Source organism: Cheilinus undulatus, linkage group 15 (assembly GCF_018320785.1).
Source record: "Cheilinus undulatus linkage group 15, ASM1832078v1, whole genome shotgun sequence".
Lineage (NCBI taxonomy): Eukaryota > Metazoa > Chordata > Actinopteri > Labriformes > Labridae > Cheilinus > Cheilinus undulatus.
This window is the reverse complement of record NC_054879.1, coordinates 28,568,482-28,574,911: the sequence shown is the minus strand read 5'-3', so window position 1 is coordinate 28,574,911 and position 6,430 is coordinate 28,568,482. Positions and strand designations below refer to the sequence as shown.

Sequence of the window (6,430 nt, the reverse complement as noted above, 5' to 3'; positions counted from 1 at the left end):
TTCAAATACCCTGGAAAGTCACCCAAGTTCCGGGCTTGCTAGAAAAGCTTCCATAAAAGCAACAAAAGCATGGCTAGAGTCTAGAAATGGCAAACCAGAGGGGAGAAAAGTAAGTGGCTACGATTTATGGTCCAAAAGATATCAAACTTTTGTAACCTGTGTCTCTTCTTTGATGAAATGAATGATGAATGAATGAAAATAAATAAAAAAATGAATGAATGAATAATAATATAATAATGCTATACAATATACAATAATAAAATAATAATAATAATAATGAAAAAATGAATGAAATGAATTTCACTGCGGGGATAAATAAAGTTATTGTATTCTATTGTATTGTATTCTTTTTTGTATATGATGTTGGTCTCAGAGGGTTAAATTTTAGGGAAAGCTACATCAAATTATTAACGTAATTATAGTTTTTCTAAAAGGGAACTGGTCTCAGCTAGAATTACTATCAGCAGGTCAGACCAGGAAATTTTTGAATCAACTGCAAACAGTTGATCTCTGACTACAAGAAGGACTTCAGATTATATTGACTGTAGACTGCTAATGCAAACAGAATTTTCACCACATCCTAAATATTCAACTTTGAGGAAACTATGCAGGTTTCATTTCCTTACAGGGATCTTCATATAAAAGCTTAACTTTGTTGTTTTTTAAAGAAAACCCTAATTTAAAGATTTCCCCCACTTTGAGCTTGGTCATCCTTCCTCATTTAAAAACCCAGGGGCTCTGTGGATTCACTTTGTTCAAGCCCATGACATACAAATTCCCATACTTCTGCTTTCCCATACGTAGCATTTTCTACATTTTTATTTTTCCTGTTAACTGTGTTGGAATATAATGTCACATAGGAATGAGGAGGTTTTTTTTTTTGTTTGTTTTTTACTGAAAATCAGGTTACAACAATCAGACCAATGTAAGGCAGTAGGCTGTTTCTTTAGAAAATGTTACTAAATCAAAACCTCAAGGAGAGTAAATGCAAACAAGCGTGGAAGATTTGTGTTATTATAAAATACACTGTAAATATTGACTGAAATAAAATAACTGCAAAAGCATTAGAAGGTCTCCATTGTCACGGGGGAATAGTCATCTTATACTCTTACATTTTAAGTTATTGAGGTCAGGTGACCTATATTTCAGAACACGCTCATTTGAAGAAAGGGTGAATCATTGCAGCACAGCTACTGCGTATTGCAATGTGAGGTTTATTTTTTCCTACACTGAGTTTGAGTTTCATTCAGAGGTTAGTGTCATAAAATGATGTAAAGAGAGGGGGCGGAAAAACTTTTCATAAAAATAGTTCAGGTGAGAAGAAGCAGTTTTATTTATCCTCAGCACTCAGCCTGGTAAGTTCAAAATAAATGATCATAAAATAAGGATTACATCATCAAAGACCATTGATTAACCTTTTCTCTATTATGTATCTCATGTAATGTAATGAAAGCTTATATTTTTCTTATCCTGTCTGTAGGATAATATTTGATTGAACTCAGATTATTTATTAATCTGGTAATTATTAATGAAGAGTGAATGGCTTAGCAGTGCTTGTTGATTTGCTGCTATGCAGAGAGGCTTATCCAAAAGGATATATGATGCTAATTTTTGTAGAGTATAAAAATCTATATAAGGCTATACTGTAACAATACAAAATGGTATCTCCTTTATAATTACTAATGAATCTAAAAACAAGTTTGTGCTGTGCTGCATAAAAGCAGGGAGTGCTCTTGCTATGGTAAGAATGGGTGTGTAAGATAATACGTTCTTCTACACAGAAAGCAGCGTTTTGTTTTCAAAAGGGGACCATTCTGTTAAGTTAGAACAGTTTTATAGATTATATTACATTAAACCCAGCATACACCCTACTCTGTATATTAAAGTGGAAAATACAACTAATTTATTTACAGTGCAGCCAAGCAATTGTCGGGCATGACTTCAGGGCTCACACTGAACACGTGAAATCAAGACTCCTAAAGATGGAACTTGCAGTCAGACCTGTATTTCAGTTGTCTCATGTGGGTGGCTCAAATAACCCTGCCAAAATGCTCCTGCTCTCTCGCTCTAACACATAAACAAGCTTACAGCTCACTAAATCAAGACAATTCTGGCAGCTGGATGTCTGCCGCTGTTTTCTGCCGTTTCTCTTGTTCACTATGCACTATGTTAACCTGGCACGCCAGATGGATGTGTTTCACACATCCAATCTCGCTGATTGGTCCTGTCACCTCCTAACCCGGCCCAAACAGTTCAGACAGGAGCTTTGCAAGATGGATTCACCAGTGAGAAATACAGAAACGGGTGTATCCATCTGCTTTGCAAGGTTAGCGCTATGTCAAACATGCCAGAAAATATTCTAATCAGGCTATGATCAGCATTCATGCCCCGCTGTACAGTAGTGATAAATGACACAAGACCAGGCTTCATAATCATTAGTGTGACTTAAAAAATGTTATCTAAATTGTCCTTAAATTGCAAAGTGTATGTCTAGCTTTAGTGAGTTTATTGTTATTTATCAAAAGGTAAAAAAATCTAATCACAACAGCCTACATACTGTAGTATAAATACAAAAATTATCCATTTGTTCATTAAAATTTGATTTTCTGATGCTGATTTAAGTGATACCCTTTCTAGAATTTATTTAAAACTTAACAGTTATTAAAAAATAATGAGCATACCTGTTAGTGCTAGGCAGTTAATCAAGTTTTAATTTCAATCACAATAATAGCTATCCACAATCATGAAAACAAGATATCTGTAATAAAACAAATACTGTGCCACATGTGGTTTTATCCATTAAAACTGTCGTATGGCAAAAGCTTCAGTGTTTGTTACTCAGCCATTTAAACAAAATAATAATTTTGTTGTTATAAAATATTATTGTTTTGATATATTTGTTTTTTCACTCTTTTTAATTGTAATTTATTGCTGTTTTTAAAGTGTTACGAGTGTCTAAGTTCAATAAGTGCATGTGTTACAGGTGTTATACATCAAGGAGTCTTTCATGTGCTTTATAATGGTTATCTCAATGTACCAATCAAAATAATGGTTATAATCATATTTGCCATAATCAAGCAGCTCTAATACATGTGAGCATCTACATTAGGATAATGGTGTCAATCGAAAACATTTACTGATCCATTGTTTCAATGTGAACAAATCAATTTGTAATACAATTGCTGAATTGTCATACAACAAGATTCATTCATTTGTTCTTCTTTTATTCAATCAGGACAAATCACTGAGGCCATATCCTCATTTTCAATAGTATTGAGAGTACATTAATAGATGTCACAGCTGGATAAATCCAACCATCAAGCCGCTAAGTACCAGGCTGAAATTATCTGCAGACTTGGACTCGCGCATGGGGCAAGTCAGTGTTGTGATCACAGTAACTGAGCATGCTAACAAGGTCAGTCTTTAGGTTACTGGTCCTGTTCTTCCTATACTCTTGTCAGACCTGATTCTGACTTATGGCCAGAGGCACAAACTTGACTCCTTTGTGACAAACAGACCATGTGTCTACTGTTGTGTTTGGGAGAGCAGAAGTGGGAAGGGCCACCTGCTGGATATGGAAGTGGCAGCTGGGCTTCCACGGGCACCTGGCACATTTTCTTGTGCTTGATTAAGCTAACGGCATAGTGGGTGCCTAGGACCCAGTGGGCTGGACTAGAGATCAGGGGAAGTCACTTGTGTCACAGAAGGGTCAGCTGGGAAGATATCTGGAGAGATGGGGCATGGGCTAGAGCAGGCCTGGCCATCAGGAGGCCTGAGTAGTATAGGGCACTGTTCCCTCTAAGGGGGTTTTCTGCGCAATTGCACACTGCTCTCAACCTCCCTGCGCAGAAGAAAAAAACAGTTGCGCACTCAAATACCCCAGACGAGTTTTCACTGATATTTGCTACTATGTGCTGTGATCAAAGGCGCATTAATCCGCAGGCTAGCTGGTACTGTAGCATAGGGTTTCTACCTCCATGGGTGCCTCATACATGAGAGATGTAAAGTGTGGCTACCACATAATGCATTAGCTGACACACTGATGGCAGGGCCTGATATTGACAGCCACCGAATACACCCCATTTTGGTGAGTTGAATTTATCAGCGTCACAAACTACACCCCCCTCTAACTATGCTTGGCACCTAGTACCAGTGAGTGTGGGAAATGGATGTTGTTTCAACATCTCTCTGATTTACAGAGATACATAAAGGGAGGATTTTTTCCCGAAATAACTGCCATGTGGCCGAGTCCATCGATGCTTCCATCCTGTGTCTTTGCACAGACACTTTTGGCTTCATGCAGTTCAAAAAGCAACACAAACACTAACGCCACTCACAGACAGACAAACACAAGCTAATGTGTTGGTGGAGTAGACCTGAGGCTTCTATCTGCACAGGAGAAAAGGATTCGACAAAGAACTGAACTTTACTCCTGCTTTAAAACTCCTCTTTGACCGTGGTGCATACGTGCGTCAGTGATGTCTATGAATAACCACTCTCTCTCTCTCCTCAGCATGCTGCAGACTGTCAAAATATTGTTTTATTAACATTCCACTTCTATACTTTACCATGACAGTGCACCCTAATGATAAAACATCAGTATATGAGCTCATTATCAAAAAGTCAATAAATGCCACGCTGCAGGAAATATTATAGATTTAGTGTATATTGATAATTAACTGATCAAAAACATCATAAAATCTCCTAAATCCTGATAACTGATCAGCAGGGGTGAGAAACAGAGGCAGACAGGAGCCAGGAACAGAAAACTTCTATAGGAGTTAAAAAGACTGCAGCTGCAGAGTAAAGCTGTAAATTTCTGTTTTTAATTATTTTATTTATTACAGTAATGAGAGTTAAAACAGCTGATTACATCTTTCCCACATGTTAACTTAATTTAACACATTCAAACTATCTATTATTTACATAAAAAATTATTAATAACTCTTAATATTAAATGGATGTCTATTTTTATGTAAATACAGTGCTTTTAAGAATGAATCTGGCTACAATGACATACAATAAAACCACAAAAGACTTGGATCTCCTATAATGGACCTATAACAAAAGGATTTAAGCCCTGATGTTTCTAACAGTGTGATTTCTCTGTAATGTACTGTTTAACTTGTGCAGGCAGAAGTCCTTTAGGAGACCTGACTGTGATTAGGCTGATAAAGCATGAAAACAGAGCATGTGTTTTGTCTCATCATCATTAAGATTTCTACCTTTTTTTATGAGACTACAAACTTTGTTAATGTCTGTTTTCACCAGAGGACAAATGCTTGTAAGTTAGAATCACAGTTTACTTGTACATTTCAAAGGATTGTTAATCCTTGAAATGTAAACCTTGATTATATTAAACAGGATTTCCAGACATCATAATTTCAGAAAGCTAAAACCGAGAGTGGCTTGTGAATGAATGGTGAAATTCATGACTTGAACAGTGATTACTAATCATTATAATTACAGCCACTTGTAATGATATTTGGGGTTGGAGAGGTGCTGCCATGGCGCTACCATGTGGATGTAGCCTATGTGTCAGATGTCGCCCACAGTTGATGAAGTAGGTGCTCAGAGGAGTCGAATGTCTGCTCAGGAGTTTTAAGAATAAGAGGGAACATTGGTATAAGGCCAATGTTAAGGCAGCAAAGTGCCAAACCGGCATATGCTCCGATACCTGACCTGAAGCACTAAAGCGGAAGAACGCTTTTCATTTAATATTTTACTAGTATCACTTCAAGCATTAGCCAATCACTTGATTGAGTGTAGTAATGAGCATTTACTCAATTTAATTAAGTAATATAGGAAGGTAGATTTCAACTAGAGCTTTCATGATACTAATAGCCAGTGTTTTTTACTGTTAATGAAAGCCAACTAATTTCATCACACAGCAGCAGTCACTGGCAGAGAGCAGAACTATAAAACATACACATTTAAGTAAAACTATGTCCCAAAAATAATATTGTAAAAACACAAATTTGTTTTGAATTGATTACAATAATGAATGACAACAACTGCTGAATCATTTCTAGAAGATAGATAGTGAGATGGGTCAAGTGATAAAGGAATCATCAGAGTAGGGCTGTCACAACTGAGAATCTCACTTCTATATGATACTAGTTATAATAAAAAACCTACTAGTTCCTGTTTCACTACCACCTCACCAAAAAGTTATAGATATATTTATTTTGTATGATATATTTGTTTCTTTTTACCTAAAAATTGCAGACAATTGGCTGCACACTGTCGAAAATGCACAACTGCATGTATTAATGCGACATGGACAGTGTCATCTCTGCTTACTGTCTCTGTAAATGACCCAAATGTAAATGCTATGTCTTCATGTGAGGCTGAAACAACCTGATTAATATCAGTATTTGTCAACCTGTAAATGTTTATGTTATTGTTTTATGCTCTCTCTATTTCTAAA

The 6,430-nt window shown here is 36.4% G+C and overlaps 1 protein-coding gene across 1 annotated transcript in view; it reads right to left on the bottom strand.

Annotated features, from left to right (window-relative positions):
* Positions 1-6,430, bottom strand: part of LOC121522536 (G2/M phase-specific E3 ubiquitin-protein ligase) — a 40,243-nt gene that overhangs the window by 27,392 nt on the left and 6,421 nt on the right. The gene's annotated exons all lie outside the window — the stretch shown is intronic.